Source organism: Triturus cristatus, chromosome 4_1 (assembly GCF_964204655.1).
Source record: "Triturus cristatus chromosome 4_1, aTriCri1.1, whole genome shotgun sequence".
NCBI lineage: Eukaryota > Metazoa > Chordata > Amphibia > Caudata > Salamandridae > Triturus > Triturus cristatus.
The window spans coordinates 270,136,834-270,163,212 of NC_140585.1; the positions used below are offsets into that span (position 1 = coordinate 270,136,834).

At 44.9% G+C, this 26,379-nt stretch overlaps 1 protein-coding gene and 1 long non-coding RNA gene across 2 annotated transcripts in view; one reads left to right on the forward strand and one right to left on the reverse strand.

Annotated features, from left to right (window-relative positions):
- LOC146854248 (uncharacterized) overlaps positions 1-6,598 on the reverse strand; it is a 101,807-nt gene extending 95,209 nt beyond the window's left edge. Inside the window, exon 1 of the long non-coding RNA XR_014981181.1 lies at positions 6,530-6,598. This is a non-coding gene — a long non-coding RNA (uncharacterized LOC146854248). The remainder of the gene's footprint in view (positions 1-6,529) is intronic.
- LOC146854247 (V-type proton ATPase 116 kDa subunit a 4-like) overlaps positions 1-26,379 on the forward strand; it is a 2,520,670-nt gene that overhangs the window by 1,787,323 nt on the left and 706,968 nt on the right. The window lies entirely within an intron of this gene.

Consider the following 26,379-nt stretch of genomic DNA (forward strand, 5'->3'; position numbering starts at 1 on the left):
GAATGTGAATAAAACATTCCAAATCACACAGATGTCTCATGTCTATGTTCACTCACGTATACAAGAATGGATGAATGTAGGGACATTGTTTCACAAAAAGGCACACCCTGGTAAATGTCATGAATGCGCATGTTTGACCATGTCACACATGGCCAATTAGATGAGTGTGAAGGTGTGAACGAGCTGTGACCTCATTGCATATGGCCAACAATCTCGCAAAACCCCAACGTAGCCCCACGTACATGTGTCATATAGGGCTGTGTGTGGAAATTGCAAAATCGGTCGCACGCATGAAGTAGTGTCCCCCATCGCATGTGGTTGCAGGGCATCTCTTTGCATGACCTACTCACACACATCAGTGTGGACACAGTCTGTCTCAATGGATCACATTGATCCACATGGCAAGAAGTTGTACACCATACTCACATTGCTGAAGACACGTAAGGGCACAGGACTACCAGCAACTATCCCATAGACAGTGTCTGGCTCACAGAGGTGGAGCTGCCAATATGGATTCAACACCAATGTACATGCGGCAGTCTGTCCCTCCCTGTGTACAGACAATGCTCATTGAGGCACACGATTTGTCATACTCGACACTCATCACAGTTGTACACTGGTGAAGTTGCGTAGACTTTATTAGCATGTGTGTGTCAGTACGAGCAAGTAATGGGCCAGACAAATGCATTAGACACCGGCAGAATGGGGACGTGTCGAGGTGCAAGAAATGGGGAGGCGAATATGAATACATATCCTTACAGATGGCAACGGTCCCAGCCCCCCTTGCTTTGCTGGTCGAGTCATGTGATGTTTGGCATCTGCTCATTCCCCCGAGTCAGGAGACGCAACTCACAGCCCATGGGATCTGCATAGTGCTGTACCACTGGACTGCGCCGACTGTGTGCCATGCTGACAGTGAGCAGGTGGAAGGGACCAACAAGGTCACATGTCGTGCTACACTGCCATGTGTATAGTCTCCCTCCAGCAGTATGTCAGATTTAGGAACGTTGCCTAATAACCCTGTGCAGCTTTGCACATGGGGATGCATCACCTTGCACAGGTGTGTGACAAGACGCGTAGGTGCACGCACATGCATTCTGAGTACGGACGAATGCATGCATGTCCACTGTTGTCCTGGGATGTGTGACCATTCTCCACGATGCAACACGGTGTTGGGACCTCTGCTCTGGATGTCAATCTGTTGGGGTTGCAGGAAGGTAGTTACTCGTCCATGAATGCGAGCGCAGCTTCATAGGCAATCTGTTCCAGGAGTATGTCGTTCTCGAGATCAAGGAACACAAGGGAGAGCTAATCCATTAACTGGTCCGGACAGATGTGATCCGTGCACGACGTTTCACCAATCCGCAACACAGCCCAATAGGGGAGCGCCTCGATGTGGTCAGTGCACACGATGACTTGTGCAATCTCCCATCCACTTCTGCCAGTACATATGCCACAGATCAGGGCGTCCCATGGACGGGTATCACGGTTGCACTCCTGTTTGTGGGCCAACAGGCGGGTCATAATCCAGTTTAGCTACCGTTGTGTTGGATAGGCAGACCTTCATGGGCCACTTGAATGTGCATGATTGACAGTGGAACCATGGCTGGACGCATGTGACGTATGCAAGCCGGAAACTCAGACGGTAACTGATTCGCAAAACTGCCATTGGCAGTGCTCCCATTTGGGGATTCATTCTGTGAAGACAGTAGTAGTGATTTGTCAGCAACCAATAGGACATAGGAAGAAATCGTAAAGGGAATGTAATAAACCCTGACAATCTAACAAAAGTATCTATGAAATGATAATTGCTCTAAAAACTTATGTCTTTCCTTTTCACAGTCTGATCCCTTCTAGACCTTTGTTAATTTGTATTCTGGAATTTTATATTGTGTATGTTAGTCAGAATGAATGGTAAGACTTTGAGAGAGTGTGTTATGTATCATTGGTGAGTGCGCTGGGGTATGCGAGTAGCAAATTGCTGATTTATTCCTTGGTCATTTTGTGACTTTCTATGCCATGCAAATGAATTTCAAAATTTAAGGGTATTTTGATAATAACATATGTCTATAAAAGAAAATGTATAATTTACAAAAAATCTGTTTGTTTTGAAAATGATAAAATTAAATTTATATATATATATATATATATATATATATATAAACAACAATAATAATCACAATGTTTAAAAGTCACTACTAATTGTTTTTGACTCTCATCAAGTAATAAAATTGTTTTCTTGTTGTGGGGAACTTCTAAGCTATTAGCTACAATTCAAAGAAATATAGGTCAGCTAGAGGTCTTATATGCTATTTTTCGTGCCTCTGTCCCCTTCCTCTTGGACCTAAAATTAATTTAGTGGGAACCTTCTTTTGTCTTTTTTGAGTGCTCCCAGCAGATGCAGCATTCGTGCATGGTACAGTTCCACGTGACAGGGGTGGTGCATGTGCCCAGTATTGCCTGCGATTGCGTTTGAGGGTCTCGTAGCACCGGCACTCCTCAGACCGGTGGCAGTTCTGGGGACGATAGGCCCCAGCTCAGAGTTGTGAGTCGTATGTATGTTCAACGTTTTGACGTATGGGTTGTTCTGTTTACAAATGTGTCAGGGGCATCCCATGCAGGTGTAGCTTGAGCAGGGGCAAGTGTGTGTGGGGTGTGGACACGTTGGTCTTTCATTTGCGCAGTTTGTGGTGTGGGAGTCGTCCGAGTCTGGTAAGGTATCTCACTCAAGGGATTACCGGGCGCATTGCAGACCAAGGTCGGAGGTTCGGATGTTCTTCCTCGTTGTGTATACTGAGACAAAGGGGCTTTCATGCCTAACTTTAGTTTGACCACTGCTTGAATTTCTGGAATGTGATGTGGCCTTCGCACAGGAATTGATGCCAGGCCTTAGATTAAGGGTGCACCAATTACCAAACACACACAACAGTTGGCATGTATGAGCCAAGGGCCCGATTGGCCTTGCGTTCCTTGTTCGGTCTCTCTCTCTCTCTTTCTCTCTCTCACTCTGTCATTTGATGAGTGCCTGACACACCTTCTTATCTTGGATATTGTCTTAGAGGCTGTCACTTACAGATTGTCCAGGGATGACCTGCCATAACTCTTCCAAATAGTTGTTTGGAGACATATTTGATTGTGAAATTTTGTTTGGACTTCCAATGGTGGATGATTGGTTCTGCTTTTTCTGTACTCACATGACTGTTGTTGTGATTCTGCGGCATCAGACGAATGATTTTGTTCATGGTTTCATGACGTTGATGTGCAATCTCTTGCTCCCAGGGAGGTGGGGGGTGCCCGGGGTGGGACCCTTAGGGGAGTGGGGGGTGGTCAGAGGGTGTGGTGACGGTGGGTGTTGTGTCCCTGTTGGGGCTCCACGTTGCATGATCAGTGGCTCCATGGCATCTGTTGGACTTAAGGTGTGGCTGTGGTCTGTGCTCCCTTTTCTGTTGCCGGTTGTCATCCAACTTTGCACCAGGTCAGAGCATGTGTTAATTTCCTGGTGCTAACGCGCCTTATCGCCTGTTGTGTGATCTTATCACCGATTGGGCTGGTCGTTGTGAATGTTGAGGTGTGGTGCTGTTGCGGCTTTTTTCTCAGGAACGCCTACTCTGCATCTCATTAGCGATAGTTGCCGGGGTCATCCGTCGTGATGTTTGTTGAGGAGCTATCGCACGTAAACTGGTGTTATTGGCTGTTAGCACCAGCTTGTGAATGGGTTGATGATTTTCACACGACTTTGGCTATGCTAAGATGCCGATAACTTGGCGATAGATCCTTGAGAATATGCCCCTATGTATTTTAATGGCTGATGCACTTACAACCTGGGAGAATGGACTCCAAAGGTTGTAGGGGTGTCCTGCTCATGCAGGGTCACCCTCACACTTTGAACTGAGCACCCTGTCTTCAGGATCGATAGGCTTGCTTTAGGGGTGACTTATAGGTTTTAAGTGCAGTGACCTCAGATATAAGGAAACGTATATCTGTCGTAAGGGGTGCTAGCACCAGCTTACACAGGCTGCAATGACAGGCCTGTAGTCAATTCAATTCAATAAGCTTTATTCGACAGTTTAGTCATAAAAGCACATTACAATCATAACACAGAAACATATAAATTACCTAAAATTTGTAAGACTAGGATTAAATTCATAATACAACCGTCGCTGAAGCTAAAATCAATCTAAAATCCACAAAAATTCTCAATTTAGGATATCACGTATGTTCAAATTACTGTTAAAATTCCCTACCTTGGGGCAAGCATTTGGTAAAACTTATACAATTTGCAGTTGATCACTATACAATACCATCACAACTCATGGCTTTAGCCCGTATGCCCCAGGCCCACCCTAGGAACTTTGCCATTGCTATACAGATAAGGGGAGCAGTGTCAGTACTCAGAATACGAAGGGCTATACGATAGTTCCTGGTACCCAGTAACTTACAAACGGGTTTTATCCAGATCTTCCGGGGTATCATATACATTGGGCAAAAAAATAACAAGTGTTCTACGGATTCACAAACCTCTGTGCATCTATAGCACTTGTCACTTTTGTTTTGGGCACTCCCCCAACCCGCTGTAAATTCTGCAACCGGTAGGGTACCCACCCGTAACTGGAAGTATAGCTTACGGTCCGAGGGCCTCTCTATTATATCCCAATACCTCTCAAGCAATGGACTAACTTTTTGGTCTAAAAAACGACCTGTTAGGTGAGAAGAAAGTCCTTGCGTAGTTTCGATCATGAAAACCCATTCCCAGTATATAGCTTTCAGCTTGTCATTACTGGGGAAAGTAGCATTTAGTGGGTCATTCCATAATTCGATCAAACCTAAACTACCCAAAAGAAGTTTAATACTACGTAGCCAGTGTATGTTGTGTGATGAATCAGTTTTTAGTATATCACTGAAGCCGCTCTGGTAATGTACAAGTTCATCAGTGCACCAGAGTCGGTGCCAATAGAGAAGTGGACGAAGCTTTATAAGGTAGACCAGGGGCTTTTTTCCTAAATCTAGCAATAGAGGACGCAATGGAGTGCTAGCAGGAAGGCTTGTAATTTTGCGTAGAAATACATTTTCAAGCAACGTCAATTTATTCAGGTTGCTAAAGCCCCAGAGTTCAGACCCGTATAAGCATGAACTCAGTACCATTGTCCCATATACTTCAAGGACTGGTGAAATTGGTTTTGTATGTGTGCTTTTGAATCTAGTTAAAAGAGCACCTGATTTTTGTTTATGTAGTAGTGTAGCGCGGTCCATTTGGGAATCCCAACGCATATCCTTCTGTATTGTAATGCCCAAATATGTAAAGGAGGATACCTCCTCCAGGGGCAAGTGGTTCATAAGAATTTTTCCCCTGAATGATTTATGTGCGTTGAAGGACATAAACTTAGTTTTTCCAGTGTTGACCACCAATCCCCTTGTTTTACAGAATTCTTCGAAGCGTCCGAGTGCCTTCTGCAGACCACTTGGGGTCTTAGAGATAATCAACGTGTCATCCGCAAACATGTGGATAGGAACACGTGTTCCAGCCAAAACAGGTACATAAGAAGGGACCTATCTTAGGCCCCAAACCAGACGCACTGCTGAATTGCGCCACTTTGGCATTCATTACTCTTATTCTTTTTCCAGTATATTCGTTGTGATCCAACTTATTTTTAACCCATTCAGCTAGATATTGTATCTTTCTCCACACGTGGAATCTTTGCAGTATCCCAAATTTCTAATGTCCAAAATGTGTCCATCCGGACCTCTTTAAGTGAACACGACTGAGGCAAAGGTTCGTAAAAAGCAGTGTTTTATTCAGAAAATACCCAATGCATTTCGGGCTTCAAGCGCCCTTCGTCGGGGTCACTATAAATAACAATAAGACAACAATCAATTTTAGTTTTCTTAATTAGACATATTATACTGAATAGATATATAATTTGTCAAAATTTCCACCATGCGTAACATATAGCTCGTATATCCCTTCATTAGGACATAACATGAATAATAATGTGAATAATCACCCTCCTTCCACCGAACAGACCTATATTTCCCTTAATGTTGCCTGCTGTACACTACCCCTATCACCATTAAATGCTCTCCTCTCCCCTATTAGCCATCGTCTTATCACTATTCCAACAATGTCCTTCCCGCATGTGTTTAACAAAACAGTTGTAACATTTACTCTCGCTCACAGCGGTGAGCTCGCCTGGCCTATTTTTAGCATTCTTTCGCGCAGGTAGTTAAACAGAATAGTTGTCACATTTACTTTCGCTCTTAGGAGTGAGCTCGCCTGGCCTAATTTTAGCATTCCTTACACCTTTTAGTGAACTCGCAAACCAAGCTCTTTTCTTGCTCCCTCGTCCTTCCGTTCTATCTATATTCAAAACTATTCAATTATAGACTCGGTTTCACCCACCATTTAAAGCCACGAAAGTGCCTACGAATGTGAAACAAGAAATTCCCATAGTTATATTCACACATTATCATTTCAAACTACTGCAAGCCTTTAAACTGACAACTATTGCTGCAAGCGCATGTATTCGCATACCTGCTGGGAGCATTTAAAATCAACCGTCCGTGTCATTGTTGCAGCCAGAAATGATTCGCTGCATTTCTCCTCCCTTATTTAACCAAATAATCCCGCCCTGTTCTCTCCCTATTGGCCCATTCATACGTTATTTTCCCGCCGTGAGTGATATTCACTTGTGCAAAACTCCATATCCCATCATGCAATGTAATGTGTTGAGAAGAGCTCGAGCTCCCCATCCATAGCTATATTCCAACAGACTGGTGATTCTCAAAAAAAACCATTATCATTATTTACGACATAGATGATTTAAAGTTCAATACACACAAAAATTCAACACCGACTTTGAAGAACCAGATCTTTCACCAAACGTGTAGATGATGTTGCAAATCCAACAATTTATATGTAACTGTTCTTGCACGGTGCCTTATGGGCTGGCACCTTACCAGTCAGCACGCAACATCAGGAGAATAAGGACAAAATTTGAGAAGAAGGAAAGAAATGGTGTGCATCCCACCCCCACTATTGAAGTTTCACAGATTGCCGGTAGGGGATAGCACCCGCTCGACAAACAGAAAAATTGTTGGATTTGCAACATCATCTACACGTTTGGTGAAAGATCTGGTTCTTCAAAGTCGGTGTTGAATTTTTGTGTGTATTGAACTTTAAATCATCTATGTCGTAAATAATGATAATGGTTTTTTTTGAGAATCACCAGTCTGTTGGAATATAGCTATGGATGGGGAGCTCGAGCTCTTCTCAACACATTACATTGCATAATGGGATATGGAGTTTTGCACAAGTGAATATCACTCACGGCGGGAAAATAACGTATGAATGGGCCAATAGGGAGAGAACAGGGCGGGATTATTTGGTTAAATAAGGGAGGAGAAATGCAGCGAATCATTTCTGGCTGCAACAATGACACGGACGGTTGATTTTAAATGCTCCCAGCAGGTATGCGAATACATGCGCTTGCAGCAATAGTTGTCAGTTTAAAGGCTTGCAGTAGTTTGAAATGATAATGTGTGAATATAACTATGGGAATTTCTTGTTTCACATTCGTAGGCACTTTCGTGGCTTTAAATGGTGGGTGAAACCGAGACTATAATTGAATAGTTTTGAATATAGATAGAACGGAAGGACGAGGGAGCAAGAAAAGAGCTTGGTTTGCGAGTTCACTAAAAGGTGTAAGGAATGCTAAAAATAGGCCAGGCGAGCTCACTCCTAAGAGCGAAAGTAAATGTGACAACTATTCTGTTTAACTACCTGCGCGAAAGAATGCTAAAAATAGGCCAGGCGAGCTCACCGCTGTGAGCGAGAGTAAATGTTACAACTGTTTTGTTAAACACATGCGGGAAGGACATTATTGGAATAGTGATAAGACGATGGCTAATAGGGGAGAGGAGAGCATTTAATGGTGATAGGGGGAGTGTACAGCAGGCAACATTAAGGGAAATATAGGTCTGTTCGGTGGAAGGAGGGTGATTATTCACATTATTATTCATGTTATGTCTTAATGAAGGGATATACGAGCTATATGTTACGCATGGTGGAAATTTTGACAAATTATATATCTATTCAGTATAATATGTCTAATTAAGAAAACTAAAATTGATTGTTGTCTTATTGTTATTTATAGTGACCCCCGAAGAAGGGCGCTTGAAGCCGAAATGCATTGGGTATTTTCTGAATAAAACACTGCTTTTTACGAACCTTTGCCTCAGTCGTGTTCACTTAAAGAGGTCCGGATGGACACATTTTGGACATTAGAAATTTGGGAAACTGCAAAGATTCCACGTGTGGAGGAAGATACAATATCTAGCTGAATGGGTTAAAAATAAGTTGGATCACAACGAATATACTGGAAAAAGAATAAGAGTAATGAATGCCAAAGTGGCGCAATTCAGCAGTGCGTCTGGTTTGGGGCCTAAGATAGGTCCCTTCTTATGTAACTGTTCTTGAACGGTGCCTTATGGGCTGGCACCTTACCAGTCAGCACGCAACATCAGGAGAATAAGGACAAAATTTGAGAAGAAGGAAAGAAATGGTGTGCATCCCACCCCCACTATTGAAGTTTCCCAGCCAAAACAGGTGCATCAGTGGGGGTCTGTGAGAGGAAGTCGACCACCCCGTTGACAAAGAGCGAGAACAGGGTTGGTGCCAAGACGCAACCCTGCCTCACACCCCTGCCAACCGGGAAGTATTCCGTCACCTCTCCCACATCCCCCCAGCGAACCCGAGCTACATTACCCTCATGGAAGCGAATGATTACGGAAAGAAGTTCTGATTCAAGTCCCATTTCTCGCATAACTTCCCAAAGTTTTTTTCGTGGAACCAAATCGAAAGCCGCTTTTAGGTCCACGAATACCGCGTATAGTGCGCCCTTGCCTAAAATCACCGTCTTCCAGTATAGGATGGCAAATCGGAAAATTTGATCTATTGTGCTTGTTCTCCGATGAAAGCCTGCCTGCATTGGACTTAAAATATCCTGCTCTTCGATCCATAAGAGAATCTTCTGTAGGAATAAGCGGGCCACAATCTTCTGTATCGAGTCTATTAGGCTAATTGGCCTATAGTTGGCCGCAATGGACTTGTCCCCCTTTTTAAATACGGGGACAATTTCTGCACCTTTCCACGAGTCAGGGATGTCAGCACCCTGTGCAATTGCATGTGCAAGGCGCATAATATACCTGCACCATAGTGGTCTGTTGCCGATAAACGCGTCTGCAGGGATTCCATCCATGCCGGGAGCTTTACCCTTAATCACTTTATCTAAAGCCTGGTCCACATCTTTTAGAAGAAATATTGCTTCCTCATAATAGGTGTGGCAGTGAGTGACATCTGTGTTTACTTTGTCACTGGGTACTGCATACTGTGGTTTAAAATGATCAACCCACGCCTTCTTGGCCACATTATTCTGGGGGCGCTCTGGTAGCCCCCCCCTGTCCCATTAATATATGTCCCAGAATTGCTTGCTATTCCTGCACTTACTAGCATCTAGGAGGTCTTTCCACTTTTCATTATCCCACATTCCTTTTGCATCTTTCAGTGTCTTCCTATAATGAATCCTGGCCAATCTTACCAAAGGTACGTCTTTCAACCTTAGGGCACTGCCAAGTTCAGCTCGTGCTTGCTTACAATCATTGTTATACCAACCCGCAGTGTTACTTTGTTAGGAACAACTTTTGGAAGTGGTTTTAACAAAATATTTTTTCAAGCCCTCAAAAAGTTTGTTGTGTGCTACCACCACTGCCTGGTGGGAACTCGTGTTTTCTACCATTGTTCCAGGGGGTTGTAAAGCATCAGTGACTTCTTTATTCAATGCAATCAAGGTTATTGGGTCTTCTATAATCCTTTCCCATTTTAAGTGACGCAGATTATTGGACAGAAATTGATCCGATACATGAGTCACTTGCTGAGATGGTTGTCTACCTTGAAAGGGTAAGTCAAATTGTGCTACTAATGGATGGTGGTCGCTCTCAATTCGATTAATAACATCCATATCAATAAGATGTGCCCAGAGTTTTACATGGACAAGTAGATAATCTATACGACTCACCCTGCGACCATTATCAAAGGTGTTCTTTGCAAGTTTGTCTGACTTACTTCTGCCGTTTGTGGCCCTCAGCTGATTGGTAAGGCACAGACCTTTTAATTGGATTGCTGCATCTGTCCATCTTTTTATAGGGGCAATCTCTAAGGGAGGAATTCCCAAGCTCGAGTCTTCCTCTACAGTGAACTGTGGTATGTCGTGGCCAAGGGGCTCATAGGTGGTGTTAAAACCACCTGCTACTACTGGTAATATGTTAGAAGGGAGGAGATCCAGGGTGTCTTCAAGTTCTTGTACTACTGGAGATTTTTTTCCCCCCGGGAGGCCACGAGCGTACACATTAAAAATTTCCATTTTGAGACCGAACTGTGAGGTTATTCGTATTGAGAGTATGTCATTGCTGGATCTAAGTCCTACTTTTATATGGCACCTCATGTCTTGTTTTACCCATATGGTTAATCCGCCCGAAGGGCGGCCTCTTGTGCTTTTTAGCGCAGGAACATAGAAATTTAGGTAACCATTACAATGGATAGGGTCTATTGACCAGGTCTCTTGAAAGAGGCAAACGTCATGTTTTGTCAGAAAGTCCATCCAGTCTGGATTATACATTTTTGGGCCCAGTCCTGCAATGTTCCATGATAAAGTTGACACAATACCATTTTCTCTACTTGCCCCCAGGTTACTAACTGGGCTCTCTAATAGAATATTTGTGTTACCTTTCTTAGAGAGGTTCACACTATCATTCATACTAACACCCATACTGGGCTTGGAGTTCACTTTGGCAACTCTTCCTAAAACACTTACACCACGTGGGGAGTGTGTCGGACAACCAGGATTGTCACCTGAAGATTTTTGGCGTGCCACCCCCTCTAGTGGAGTATTTATGTTACCTTTCTTTGAGAAGTTCAAACTGTCATTCGTGCTAACGCTCATACTGGGCTTAGGGTTCACTTTGGCATCTTTTCCTAAAACACTTACACCACGTGGGGAGTATGTCGGACAACCAGGTTTATCACCTATGGATTTTTGGCGTACCACCCCCGACTGTTTCATGTCAGTTAATAAAGATCCAATATGCAGATTTAATTCTTTACTATAACAGCAATCACTGTCATGTACATTTATATTTATACAGTTGCATATATTATCTTTCTTAAGGAAAACATTGCCTAGCCTAGGTGGCTTTTCCCCAACCCCGAGACGTCGTCAATCACAGTCTTCCAAACCAGAGGACCTAGCAAGCCCATGCTGTGCATTCTGATAACTATATGGCCTGTCTTCATTATCTGGATCGGTTTGCCCGCGTATATCTAAGATGGACTGTTGGTGACCACTGTAAAAAAAGGACAGAGGTAATGAGAGGATAGGTGTGTTAGAATTCAACCTCTGCCAATTGCAAATATGTTCGACTGCCCTCTTGTCTCTGAAATTGATAACAATGCAATCTCCCTTAATCGATTTGCTCTTTGGGCCTACCCAATCCACTCTTCTAGCAAAAAGTATCTCAGTTGAAACATTCTGGGGTAGGGGGCGATTTAGATTAAGCCAATAGATGCACTTGTTTTTCAATTCCCAGTAATCCTCCCTTCTATCTAGATCTAGTGGCCTGTAGTCACAATTTGAGTGGTCTTTTATGGGTGGCATAACACATGCTTTAGCCCATGGGAGACCCCTGGTGTACCAATGCCCTGGGTACCGTAGTTCTATATATAGGCTGTCCGGTTTTAGGTTTAACCCTATAATAACTGATAAAACCCCACTGAAAGAAAAATAGCCCTCACCAGTGAAAACATATAAACACTGAAAAAAACCCTGCACAACCACAAACTAAATGCCATTCAAAGAAAGGAAGAAGAGAGTCAAAGAGTCATTTTATTTCTTCCTGAAGGGGCCAATACAAAGTAACTTTGTTATACAAGCTAGCAGTAAGAAAGTCTGGGCTAACATTACTCTGCTTGAGTTTTGTTGTTTAGGGATGCCACTAAAATATTGTTTCTTCTTCCTTTTGTTTTTTTTCAGTTTTGTGGTCTTTGGTCTAAAGAAGCATGTTTTAGGTCTTTTTTAAATTATTTTATAAACTGTAGAGAGTCTGGAAATATCAAAATCATATTTGATATTTTGGCTACGTTTGATTCTTTCACTGATAGGTAAAATGGCTGGTTTCATAAGAATCTTTCCTAATATGTGTCATCACATTTACCCACAGAGAAGGGGTAAAAACCCTTAATACATCAGCCCCCAGGTTCTAGTAAGTCAGTATTGATAGTAGCCCAATTGCCAACACCTCAGGCTTTAAACATTCAATGCAAGGTATAGTGACAAGTAGATGTGAAAAGAGCGCCTTCATCAAGCGTCTGGGATAGTGGTTAAAACATGACACCAGACTTTTGGAAAACATGGAATGCAGTGTCACTTGGAATGCTCTGCAAAAAAAGTTATTTCCAAGTTGAATAAAGATTGGAATGATATTGTTTGTATTTGCAGTGATACAGCTACGTATATGAAAAAGTTGTGTGATGACCTGTCAAAATTGATACCTGAGCTGAAGTGCTTCCCTGTAAGAGATCCTTGCCACTTGTTAGATGGTATGCTGAAAGCATCTTTACAATCTTCACAGTTAATGAGGAATACTATTTACTTTTTAGTCCATTCTTGTGCACTGTTTTCTTATGCACAGGAACTAAAACGCAAATATTTATCATTTTGTGCTTTGTTTGGCATCAATGAAAGTCATCCCAGCTTGGTCCCTTAGCTGATGGTTCTCAGTCCAAGGGGCTATGAATGCTATATTATCCATGTGGCAACCATTTACAGAATTTTTGCTGAGTGATGAATGATGATGGCAAAGGCAAGAAATGTGAGGATCTTTGGTCACATATTGACAGTGATGTGAAAAAACTACTCTCTACAGCATTCTTAAATTTTTACATAACTGCTCTAGTGGACATAATAACAAAAACTAGAGTCTGACTTTGGCACTGCAACATGTTCCATGTTAGAGTGCTTGCCAGTTGGTAAGCAAATCAATGGTGAAGAGTAATTCAGGAACTTTTATTTTACAATGCATGAGAAATGGCTTGCAATGATGCATAGACATGCCCTTTCACCACCAATGGCATTTGAAGTCAACGAAACCTCACTATGGTACTCTGTTCTAGATCCCTTCCGTAAAGGGGAATTTCCTCAGTAGTTTCAAAAGTGCTGCTTCATTTTGACCACTTCAATAACTTTGAGGGCATAAGCGCTCAGATCAGCGTAAATGTTGCAGAACCTGCCCTAAGAATCGCAATCTTCAAGTGAACCAGTATTGGCATGGAAAGCTATATCAGTGGCCAGAATTAACAAATTGTGTACTGGCTTTTTTGGCATTGCCCATCTTAAGTGCCAATGTTGAGAGGGCCTTTTCACAGAAGTTTACATGGGAAGGAAAGAGTGAGCGCACATGACCAAAGACTCACAGAAGAAGTATTGTATGGTGTACTACCATAAGTTTAATTAGCAAAAATCTATTTGGACCTCATATACACTATACTTACACTGTCTATGTACCATGCGCTATCAGTGCAGAAAGCTAGAAATAATAAAAGCAAAAAGTTCCATAAACACCCGAAAAACACTATTTCTTTAGTTTTTAATGGCGCGAAAATGTCTAACCACTGTTTTTTTAAGGTATTGTAATCACTTGAAAACACTGAAAAAAAACCACCAGAATTTACCAAAAGTAGAAACTGAAAACAGGAAAGCCTAACTATATACTAGGGACTTATCCAGGTACACCAGTAGCACATCTGGAGTGTACTTGAGTTCTTACCATGTCCAATTTAAGGAAGAAGCACAGAGACTGGGGTCCTGATTAGCAGGATTCCAGTCAGACTAGTCACTGGCCAAAAATGGGGATGACCATGAAAGCAGCTGTGTTTTGCTATTGCCATGCCATTCTTTACTATTGATGAATGGTCTATAGAGTGTATGGTTTTCTTCCCTTACATAGGGTTATTCACCTGGGCACAGGGTTTCATGTAGCCCTGTAGTTTGTTGACTGTGTTGGGGGTTTCTTTAAAACCCATGTATAATAATAATATACCATTCAATGTTTCTTCTTCATCGATGTTTCAAAGATTTTGGATCTTTTTTGGTACACTGTTTCCACAACCAGTTTCTTTAGTGGCTCCGTGTTCTAGTACGGAAGGTTTCACAGAAGAAACTGACCTCCGCGCGCCCGCGGGGACTTATATGGCTCCACTGACGTTATGACCGGCTTCCACATTACCATGGAACAGTAGGACTACAGCCTCTGGCATGCAGAGGTAGTGCTGAAAAATTTCCGGATCCAGACTGTCACCTGGGGAGATTTCAAAAGTTAATGAATCTGTGGCTAAACTGTGTCTCTACCTGATATCACGTTACAGAAGGTAAGTTACTTATACGATAGTAACACTGAAGAATGACCAAACATGGTACTTGGCAGAAAAGTCACATAGCCAACCTAGGAAAAGAGGCCTTGCTATACAATTCAGTCACGGATGTGTGAAGAGGAGTCATGCACAGAAAAACAATAAGTAGATTTACTTGAACCCTCTTCTACTCCTCCACACATCTACCAGATCTGTCAATTTTTGTATCCGATGAAATCATAATACTACTGTAGGGTCTTCTTGGACTATTGTGTTAGAACTGACTTCTGTCACATCCTGTGTTAAATAAAAGTTTGCCCCCCACAACTAGAGGGCCTATTCTTCCTGCATAACTTTAAAACACTGCAAAACAATTAGGAAATCAGTATTGGTAGCGTAAGCATATCAGTGTAAATGAGATGTCATGTATCCTACCAGTAATGAGTAGTATTCACCCCTCAGGTGTTCATGTGTATTATGCATCTAGGAATCAATTGAGTGTTTAATGAGGATAGCAACTCCACCAGAATATGAACAGACGAAAGCAAAATAACAATATGGATCCCATTTATAAGCAAATGGATAGGCCGAGTAGAGCGCCGGCCCCAAAATCAAGTAGTTCTGTGCAGGTACTTGCTGTGACTGCAAGATCAGATAGGGAAGCTATACCTAATAATAATCGACCCATAGATCTCCCACCTGAGTGTGCACCCTATGTTGTCGTCCTATCTAACGTCCCCTCTTTAGATTCTAACCAGACTAGAACCTCCCCTGAGACGCAGGATTCACTTAAAAATAACAGAACAGACGAAAGCAAAATAACAATATGGATCCCATTTATAAGCAAATGATGTACTTTGTCTTAGATCCAAGGGGTCTCTTGTAATAAGACAGGGTCTTTACGAGCGCGTCATGTCCTCACATAGGAGGATCCCGAGAAGCACCTGGCAGTCTACAGCCACGGACTGGACCACCCTAGTCGGTACGGATGCCTTCTGGCTCACATAACTTTACCTGCTGCTGACACTGCCACAGTTATTGACGTTGCTGGGTCCCGGACGCTGTTAGCTCTCCCCCGCGCCGTAGCTTCCTGCCTCGCACGGCCGCCGCGGGGGAGACTACTGCTCCCAGCTTGCTCTGCGGCCTCTTGCAACGCCCACTTGCCACCTGGTCGCGCCCGGAGGTGCATAAACGTCAGGTGCTCCCTCGGTGGAGCGGGAGGCTCACATAACTTTACCTGCTGCTGACACTGCCACAGTTATTGACGTTGCTGGGTCCCGGACACTGTTAGCTCTCCCCCGCCGCCGTAGCTTCCTGCCTCGCACGGCCGCCGCGGGGGAGACTACTGCTCCCAGCTTGCTCTGCGGCCTCTTGCAACGCCCACTTGCCGCCTGGTCGCGCCCGGAAGCGCATAAACGTCAGGTGCTCCCTCCGCTTCGCGGACACGCGCGGGCGCCCCCGGGCTAAGCCCGGGCAAAGGGCGGGCCCTCTGTGGCCCTCAGAGGACCGAACGAGGCCGGGCTGGGCCATTCCCCTTGGCTGCTGATCTGAGAGACTAGTGAGCGTACTGTGAGTACTACATTGACTTCGGACTAGAGTGCACCCCTAAGGTATGTGGCCCTAAAATTATCGTGAACTATATCCTGTGACCCACAGTGCGTACACCTTGATTTATTCGTAATAATTATCTGTCCTATTATGTCCAAACAAAAGTCAATCATGGACAATTATCTTGTCAAAGTTGTGAGTAAAATCAACAGTGACCGGAGGAAGTCCTTAGGGCGAGAAAGCCTGTCTGATTTACCCTTGGGAGCTCCGGATAAGGATACTACTGACATTGTTGAAGCTGTGGCTGCTGGCTGTATCTCTGAAGCCCCACTCATAGTAATCTCAGATGTTTACACCCCGACTGAGGTTTTAGCGGCAGCTCCGGAGGTCGTCATAGAGCAATGCCCGCCGGCGCCGCGTTCAGTGAGGGCATGCAGAAAAGCATCTACTAAACGGGGAGGATATACCAACCGGAAAAAAGCTGAACCCGCTCCAAAGAACAATGTTTGTGACAAGGGTACATTGACCAAGGACAATACAGTGACTATCAATACTGAGCAATTTAATTTGCCAGTTGGTATTTTAGAGAGTAAATTTGAGTCAATTGTTAACCCACTAGTTACCAAAATTGATCAATTATCAGCCGAAGTATCCAGACTAGGGAGTGTTCTAGATAGGTATTCGAGTAAGTTGGTCTATCCTGGGCCCCTAGGGGGAGGTAGCCTAGGAGGTGATCTAGTCCCTAAACTAATTAATGATAGTACCTCCCCTGCGATAACAGCCACATCAGTTCCACAAGCGGGTAGTCGGGTGACCCAGGTCCGAGCAGTACCAGCACTAGTGAGTCCGAGTAGAGCGCCGGCCCCAAAATCAAGTAGTTCTGTGCAGGTACTTGCTGTGACTGCAAGATCAGATAGGGAAGCTATACCTAATAATAATCGACCCATAGATCTCCCACCTGAGTGTGCACCCTATGTTGTCGTCCTATCTAACGTCCCCTCTTTAGATTCTAACCAGACTAGAACCTCCCCTGAGACGCAGGATTCACTTAAAAATAAAACAATTTTTTGGCTAAATAGGCATTGTGGGTTTCCGCTCAAACTCTCTGACTAAATTTTAACAACCAGAAGGGTCAGCTGGATTGGAAATACTAGGAAGTCTTGCAGGGGGGATTGTGTTATTGTTAATTTCCAACACCCCCAGCATGTTGCGACGGTTCTGTTAAGTGCAGCTTCCATAACACAGAATGAGACTGCTATAACTGCACGACCTCTAGGTTATTTTTATAACCATCTTAACAAGACGTCTTACGATATTAAAAGAGATAGAACCTACCCTCCTAATCATAACTACAACGGAGACAGATCATTTCCCCCCAATTTCAGACCAGTTTTTAATATACCTGTCCAGAACAGATTTCAATCCCTGAGTTCCTTAGATCAGAATGATTGACATCAGAAGGCATTTGGACCTCAGTTGCCCATTACTATGTGTAACTTACCTAATAACCCCAATAATATAAGGCCAGTTACTGAGGGTTTGCAGGCTAATGATAGCCTGGAAATTATTAATAGTGGGGTAACAGTTGTAAATGCCCATGAGGACAATCAGGAACAGATCACTGATGTAGATAGAAGTCTGGATATAACTGTGAATGATTTTTCTTATGGGGGCATCTCCATTGTTAGTTGGAATATAGCCGGTTGGGCTTCTAAGGGTAATAAATTAGGATGGGAGGCTTTGATTAGATCATTTGACATTCTCTGTCTCCAAGAAACTTGGTGTACTACTACACCTAGTTTTGAAGGTTATGTATGTTATAGCGTAGAAGCCTTGGAGTCCAGATATGGAAGAGCGAAGGGGGGACTGATTTGTCTCATATCAGTAGACCTTAATCTGATGGTTGTTAAACATTTGTCAGTTGGTTCTCACTCTCAAATTCTTTGGGTACGATTACTGGAAGGTACAGAGGTGCTTTTAATTAATTTTTATAACAATATTTTTAATAATTCTCGGCACAATGTGATAGAAGAGCTTGATAGTGCCCTCATGAAGCTTGTAGCCGAAGCAAAATGCATTTTTACCTTTATTTGGTTGGGTGATTTTAATTCCATAATCTGTGGCTTATCCTCCTCAAGGGCCTGTGGGGTACAAAATATCAGTGATGAGAATATGCCCTACTTCCCACATAATTCTTATGGGGAGGCTATTAATAACGTTATGGCAACTTATGATTTAGAGCTGGTAAGGCCTGTATCAGAGGCAAGTACTTATCCTATCCCTACATTTATAGGGAGGAATGCCAGCTCAAGCATTGACCATATCATGGTTTCATCCAGTTTAGTGCCCCATTGTTCGATAAGGATAAGGGATTCTTCTGATTTGAGTGACCACAATTGTATAATCATGCGAATCGAATCATGGAAATGTAGAGATCAGGCGCCATCAAGAATCTTAGTCAACATTGAGCCGCATAGAGTAAATGGGACCAGGCTTAGATGGAAAGGCGAAAAATCTGCTGTTGTAGTGCCTATAATCATATCTAAAAATCTGATAGGTATCAACGCTATTTTAACACCAGGGTGCTCACCTACCTCGGTTGTGACCAACTTTATCAACATTAGTATGATTATTAATAACATATTTACGGGGAATAAGTTGGGTATGAAAGGAAAAGGGAAGGGTTGGTTTGATCATGCTTGCACAGCCCTTCTCACCCAACTTAAACAAGCTCTAACACTTACCCCGAGGGATAAGAATCAAGTCACACTTTTGCGACATGATTATAAAATGGCACTTATTATAAGGAAGAAGGAACTACAGCAGGAAGCCTGGGATAATCTAACACAGGCGGTAGAAACTCTGGACAATCGCTTATTCTGGTCCACTGTTAACTCCCCCTTCCTACAAGATGAGACAATTCCCCAACTTTCATCTAATGTGGGGAGTTCGGCCTGGGTGGCCCACTTTACATCTATTTTCCAAGATAGAATCTCGATTGAAAATGAGCAAAGGCAATGGCCCATGGTCCCACTAGACATCTCCTTATGTGAGGTGGAATGCAGTATTACAGCTAGCTGGTCCTCAATGCAGCGGTAACCACTTTGATTCCACCTACATGGGGCGATTCAATTATTGTCCCCATCTACAAAACGGGGGACAAAGCTTCAGCCTGTAATTATCGGCCAATTAGTTTGTTGGATTCATCGGTAAAAATTGTGAGCCGGGTGCTGCTGTCTAGATTGGAAACTTGGGCTGAGGAGAATGGGATTCTTGCAACTTCCCAATACGGTTTTTGAAAGGGCCGTGGGACCCTGGACCAATGCTTGAATTTAGAACTATTAATCGGTAAATTTACTAAGGCTATTCATGGTAATTTGTACCTCTGCTTTGCCGATTTAAGCAGTGCCTTTGACCTTGTTAATCATTCACTTTTATGGTCAGTTCTGTTAGAATTAGGCGCCCCCAAGGAAATTATTTTCTTCCTTGCTAGACTTTATAACAAGATGCAAGCATGTGTACGATTTGGGGCTAATGAGGAATGTACCCCGAGTTTTAACGTGGAATTAGACAGGGCTGTGTCCTCACCCCGTTGCTGTTTATTTTATTTATAAACGGGGTGGAAACCATCCTGAAAACAGTTAAGGCTGACGCTCCACAGGTTGCCGGGATCAGTGTGCCAGTCCTGCTTTATGCAGATGATGCTGTGCTCCTATCCCGGACACCTATTGGTCTGCAGCGTTTGATGGATCGGTTTTCTAAATTTATTGGGGATAGGAAGCTGCTGATTAATAAAAGTAAAACCCACGTTATGACCTGTGGGGTTAAGACTGGTAAACATCATGCTTTTTTCATAGAAGGAGTGAAAGTACAGCAAGTTAAACATTTTTGCTACTTGGGTGTCACTTTTACAAGTGACGGTAGCTGGGCCCAGGACCTAACAAATGTTAGGACCAAAATGATTAAAAGTTCTTGTGGTATATTTAAATTTGCCACAAAGATAGGGGATAGACGAATAAGAGACATGATGGAGATATACAAGGCAAAAAGTGTTTCCATTGCCCTATATGGGGCTGGGCTCTGGGGCTATTCTAACGTTGGTTGTTTGCAGAGAGAAGAAAATATCTTCCTCAAAAAATTATTGTGCCTGCCTACTTCTGCCCCAACAGAGCTGATCCATAAAGAGGTTGGGGCCGCCTATTTGAGTGACCTTGTCCCACTTAGGCCACTGTCGCTGTATAAAGCAATCTGGCACAAAGAAGAGACAGAGTTTAATCAACTTATTATTAAGGACTGCCTTAAATTAGATAACTGCATGAAAATCCCATGGCTTAAGTTTGTTGTTGAGAGTTACCAGGCGATTTTTGGGTTAAACCTGCTATCAGATCCTAGTTCCCCGAGTTCTTGTTAAACAAGATTTTAAAAATACTTTTATGTTACCTAGAACTGAGAAACGTTTAGTAGGGTCTGGTCTTCTCACTACCGTCCAAATGTACAACAAATATATTGTAAATGAGGGATTTCAGCTGTATCTGAATATGGTAACTCGCCCAGCCCACAGATTCGTCCTAACGAGATTAAGGCTAGGAATGGCACATGTCTTGGTGGCTTTCCCCCAACAAAAAAGGTATCCTGTCGGCCCCTGCCCGTGTGACGGACACTCAAAACAAAGCAGTATGCACTTTATGCTCATTTGCACTCTCTTCATGGATGCAAGGATTACATTTTTAAAACCTCTGTTTTTAAAATATGGCATTTTTAATACGGATGATGCAATGAGGTTTCTTTACAACATGAATTTCCCAGATATATGTTTTTATACTGCTAGTTTTATCTGTAAATGTATTTATTATAGAAAAAGTATGATTTTTTAGCTTTCATTCATATTTCTGTGTTTCTGTGTTTTGCCGTGTGCTTTTATGGTCATTACATGATATGAACCGAATAAAGCTTCATGAACTGAACTGACAGGGTCATTGCCCTTCCAGTCCTGATACTCCAGAACCAGATAAGCCTTCTTGGGGGTTACTAAATCCCCAGACATTCAAAGTCAAAGTCAAAATGTTATTGATTAACACCCTGACTGGGATCAACAATATAAAATTAGTTTAAATTTCCAGAATCAACCTGTAGAGCCAAGTGTACAGATAAATAAAACATTTGAAACAATTTCAGAAAATATTTCTAAAAAGTAAATACATTGTAACACACACATGCATTTCTGGGAGACCTTATACATCTTAACATTTTATCTGTACTTGGTATATTAAACTTAAGATATAGTGTAGATATATAATGACAGGAAGCTGCTGAGACTGCAGGGCATATATCAAATATATGTCCTGGATTCCTCCCTGACACGAATCATACAATCCAGTGGAATTGTACGAGCGGCTTTTATAGGCATTGAGAGGAAGTACCTGAGTAAAAGTAAAGATTGCCTAACGCCATGTTCTAGATTGAAAGACAAATAGTTTTGTAAATAAATTTAATCTCTAACTGCCAATGAGGATTTATAACGTTTTAGCTTCATGCAATGATTGATGCCACTGAAATGATTTAGTATCTGCATGGATTTTTTTAATAGGAGCTTAGTTTGTGCTGGCTTTCAGGTGGGAAAATATTCCACTTTGTATTCCAATTTATTTAAGACCAATTTTAAGTTTTAGTTAAACGTGTTATCTTTTACTGGTGTTAAAAAGATTTCTTGCCACAAGATATCTCTATTGTCCTGATCTGAAAGAGACACGTTAGTGATAGATTCCTTACCTTAGAATATTTCCAGGCATCAGACTGGATCCGGAAAGTTTTCGTCAGCAGTACATCTGCACGTCGGTAGGCGTCGTCGTGCGGCTTTACGTACGTCGCTGGCGTCGTATTCGCCGAGATGACGTCATCGGAGCTACTTAGATACGCCCACGTGCACTGACGTCAGTTCTTTCTTTTTCCGCGCCAGCTAGCGCAGATCCGAGAGAAAGCGGTACTCCTAGTTAATATTTTAACTTTATTTCTGAGACTTGTTTCTCTTGCTTTGTCGAGTACTTGACTTCTGGTGCAGTAGAGATGCCCGGGTTTAAGTCCTGTAGGGACTGCTGTTGGAACATGTTGGTGGCGGACCCGCATGAGGTGTGACTCTTCTGCTTGGGGCACGCCCATGACCCCGAGACGTGCCCCGATTATGCTCGAGTTCTGGAAGAAATACAGGTATTCCTGTCGGCCATAGGCCATTTATTTGCCCCATCAGGTCCCACCGGCGTGCCTTTGGGCCCCGTGGACCCGTTGTGTGGTTCTGCCCCCGTGCCGCCGCCTTTCGCCCCGGCTACGCGGGCAAGATAATCTGTGGCGCCATTGGCTTTGCCCTCGGCGCTGCCTCCGGCGTCGGGGTCGACGCCGGACACGACGCCGTTGCCTACGGGGCCAGACTACGTTGAGCCTGGATTGGTCTATTATCCTCCGATTCCTATTCCAGGTGGGGAGTTTATTCCTTTTCCCCGGGCCCCTCTTCCTTACCAGCCTCTTAAACAGCCGGTGGACAAAGGGGAGTACTAGGGGGGTCTGAGGACCCTCTTTCAGCTCAGTGTGAGGATGAACCGGAGTGGGAGTGTGATATGCAAGGTCCAGGCGATCTGGATTTCTCTCCGCACCCTGGTACACTGTCCCCTTCTTCCATAGCTACTTCCTAGGTTGGGACTTTTTCTGTGGTGTTGCGTAGGGCGGCTGAGGCTCTTAACCTCGAGCTCCCTTCTGTGCCTATCAGGACCAATTTCCTGACTGAGGTGCTGCAGCCAGCCACCTCCTCGGCAGAGCCGCTACTGCCCTTTCATGACGCGCTTACAGACATTCTGTTAAGTACCTGGACCACGCCTAACACAGGGATTTCTGTGGATAGGAGTGTGGCACAATGCCATCGCCCGGCCCCGGCGACCCCAGTTTTCTCACGCAACACCCAACGCCTGAGAGTCTGGTTGTCCAAGTCTCTGCCTCTCCGAGCGCATTCCCTTCTGCACCTCCGGACAAAGAATCTAAAAAACTTGAGCAGTTTGGGAAAAAGATTTTCACCTCTGACTGTTCCGGGTTGCGAGCGGTGAATACTGCATGCCTGTTGGGCCGCTATTCCCACTCTGTGTGGGACACTGTGGAACAGGTGCTGCCTCAGTGTCCAGTGGAAGCTCGAGCGGTGCTCTCCCAAGCCATTATCGAGGGGAGAGATGCTGCAAAATTCACTATCCGTTGTGGCCTTGACACAGCCAACTCCCTCGGCAGAGCGATTTCCACAACAGTGGCACTACGCTGTTCTGCCTGGCTCAGGACAACTGGCTTCTCCGGGGATGTCCAGAACACTTTGTTGAACATGCCCTTTGATGGCACGCGCCTCTTTGGTGACTAAGCGGATAGCACTTTGGAACGCTTTAAAGACTCCCGGGCTACAGCCCTGTCCTTGTGTCTTGCCACCACATGCGCTCCCTTGGGGTCTGCCTTTCGCTGCTTTCGAGGTCAGGGACGAGGCACCCAAACGTGTTCCTTTCAGAGCCAACGGCCTGCGCAGCCACAGTCTCAGTGCAGCCGCGGTCGGGGGCCCGTCGGAGTGGGGCACGGGGCCAGCGGATGGGTCAGTCCACCACCGCCCCTGCTACCACTGCCTCAAAACCTTCCTAGTCCGGTGTTTCAGGCCCACCAAACACCAGTGGGTGGCAGGATTCGCCTTCACCTCCCCCACTGGTGCACCATCTCTTCGGACAGGTGGGTTCTGCAGATAGTCCGAAGGGGCTACTCTCTCCCTTTCGAGACTACCCCTCCAGTCATGCCGCCTCAGTACCACCGCATGTCGGGGGATCACTTGTCGCTTCTCCAGCAGGAAGTTGCGGCCCTCTTGGCCAAGTCGCCGTCAAGCACGTTCCGATGCCAGAAGTAGGTCATGGTTGTTACTCCCACTACTTCCTGGTTTCAAAGAAAGACAAAGGCCTGCATCCTATCTTAGACCTCCGGAACGTCAATCGCTTCCTCCGGAAGGAGAAGTTCAAGATGCTCACGCTTGCTCAGGTCTTGTCTGCCCTAGACCCGCAAGACTGGATGGTAGCGTTGGACTTGCAGGATGCTTATTTTCATATCCCCATCCTGCCGGCCCACCGGCATTACCTGCAGTTCACGGTAGGCCATGAGCACTTTCAGTTCACTGTGCTCCCTTTCGGCCTTACCAGGGCCCCTCGGGTGTTCATGAAAGTGATGGCGGTGGTCGCAGCTCATCTGCGCAGGTCAGGGGTCTCAGTCTTCCCCTAGCTGGATGATTGGCTGTTGAAGGCAGGCTCGCCCCAGGCTGTCGTCTCCCACCTCCAGACTACAGCCGACCTCCTGCATTCGCTGGGGTTCTCCATCAATGTGCCGAAGTCAAATCTGATTCCCTCTCAGAAGCTCCTCTTCATCGGAGTGGTTCTGGACACGGCGCAAATTCGGGATTATCCTCCCAAACATCGAGTCCGGGACATTCAGGCTATGATTCCGATCTTTCAGCCCTGGTCCTGGGTTTCGGTCAAGAAGACCCTGAGGCTGCTGGACCTCATGGCCTCCTGCATCCTGCTGATCAACCATGCCAGGTGGCAAATGCAGGCTCTGCAGGGGGACCTGAAGTTCCAGTGGACGCAGCATCAGGGAAACCTGTCCGACTACGTCCAGATATCGGGGGGCACTGCACAAGACTTGCAGTGGTGGCTCATGGACTAGAGTTGGGTCAGCGGCAGATCCCTTCCCCAACCGGAGCACACTGTGGTGACGGATGCGTCCCTCCTGGGATGGGATGGCCACATGGGAGAAGAGGAGATCAGAGGCCTCTGGTCTCCGGCGGAGTCCAAGCTCCATATCAATCTTTTGAAGCTCAGGGCGATCCTACTTGCACTGAAAGCGTTCCTTCCCTCTGTCAAGGGGAGGGTAGTGCATGTGTTCACTGACAACACTACCGCCATGTGGTATTGCAACAAACAAGGCTGGGTGGGGTCGTGGACCCTATGTCTGGATGCTTTGCACCTCTGGACATGGCTGAAACATCAAGGCATTTCCTTGACGGTTCAACACCTGGCAGGTTCTTTGAACGCCAGGGCGGACGAACTCAGCCGCCGGTGCCTGATGGATCACAAATGGCGTCTTGACTCGTAAGTGGCACAAGGTCTCTTTCAGCAGTGGGGAGAACCTTGGTTAGATCTATTTGCCACCGAGGAGAACACGCAATGTCAGCGGTTCTGCACGTTGGAGTTTCCAAGGCGACACTCGCTCGGAGACGCTTTTCGTCATGAGTGGAGTTGCGGTCTGTTGTACGCCTTTCCACCTATACCACTTCTACCCAGAGTGCTGAAGAAGATCAGATGCGACCAGGCCCAAGTCATTTTTGTGGGACCGTACTGGGCTCGAAGAGTTTGGTATCCCGAGCTACTCAGTATGAGCCTAGAGCCACTTCGAGAGGATCTTCTGTCGCAGCAACAAGGGACGATCCTCCACCCGAACCTGTCCAGCCTCCACCTCCTTGCGTGGAGATTGAGCGGCGACAGTTGATTTCATTGACTTGCCTCCTGAGGTCTGTAATGTGATTCTGGCAGCGAGGCGCCCCTCAACTAAATCTGTGTACGCCTGTCAGTGGAACAAGTTCCTGGCATGGTGCACAGCGAAAGCTGTAGATCCCCTTTCTGACCCTCTTTCTGTGGTCGTATTGTTCCTTGTCTCTTTGGCCCAGCAGGGCTCTGCTCTGGGCACTATCAAGGGCTACCTTTCCGCTCTTTCAGCCTCTCTCAGTCTGCCTGATCAGCCCTCTCTTTTCAAGTCTCCTGTTGTCAATAGATTTCTCAAAGACATTACTCACCTTTTCCCTTCTATTCCTTTTGTGATGCCTCAGTTAGACTTGAACCTGGTTCTCACATACTTAATGTGCGCTCCCTTTGAGCCTCTTCATAACTGTCCTTTGCGGTTATTAACTTTAAAACCTGTCTTCCTGGTGGCCATAACCTCCGCTAGGCGTGTGAGTGAGCTCCAGGCTCTTTCATGTAAACCTCCTTTCCTGGCAATTCATCCGGACAAGGTTGTGCTTCGACCACATCCCTCCTTTCTGCCGAAAGCAGTCACTGCCTTTCATCTCGGGCAAACTTTGACTCTGCCCACTTTCTTTCCGCCTCTGCACCCTTCAAGAGAGGAAGAGAGGCTCCACCGTGTGGACCCAAAATGTGCTCTTTCATTCTATCTCAACCGCACACAACAGTTCTGGGTGGATGACCATCTCTTTGTTGGCTACGTGGGTGCCAAGAAAGGCCGAGCTGCGCACAAGCGGGCTATCTCCCGATGGGTTATCTTGTGCATTAAAGCCTGTTACTCTCTGGCTAAAAAGGAACCTCCGGTAG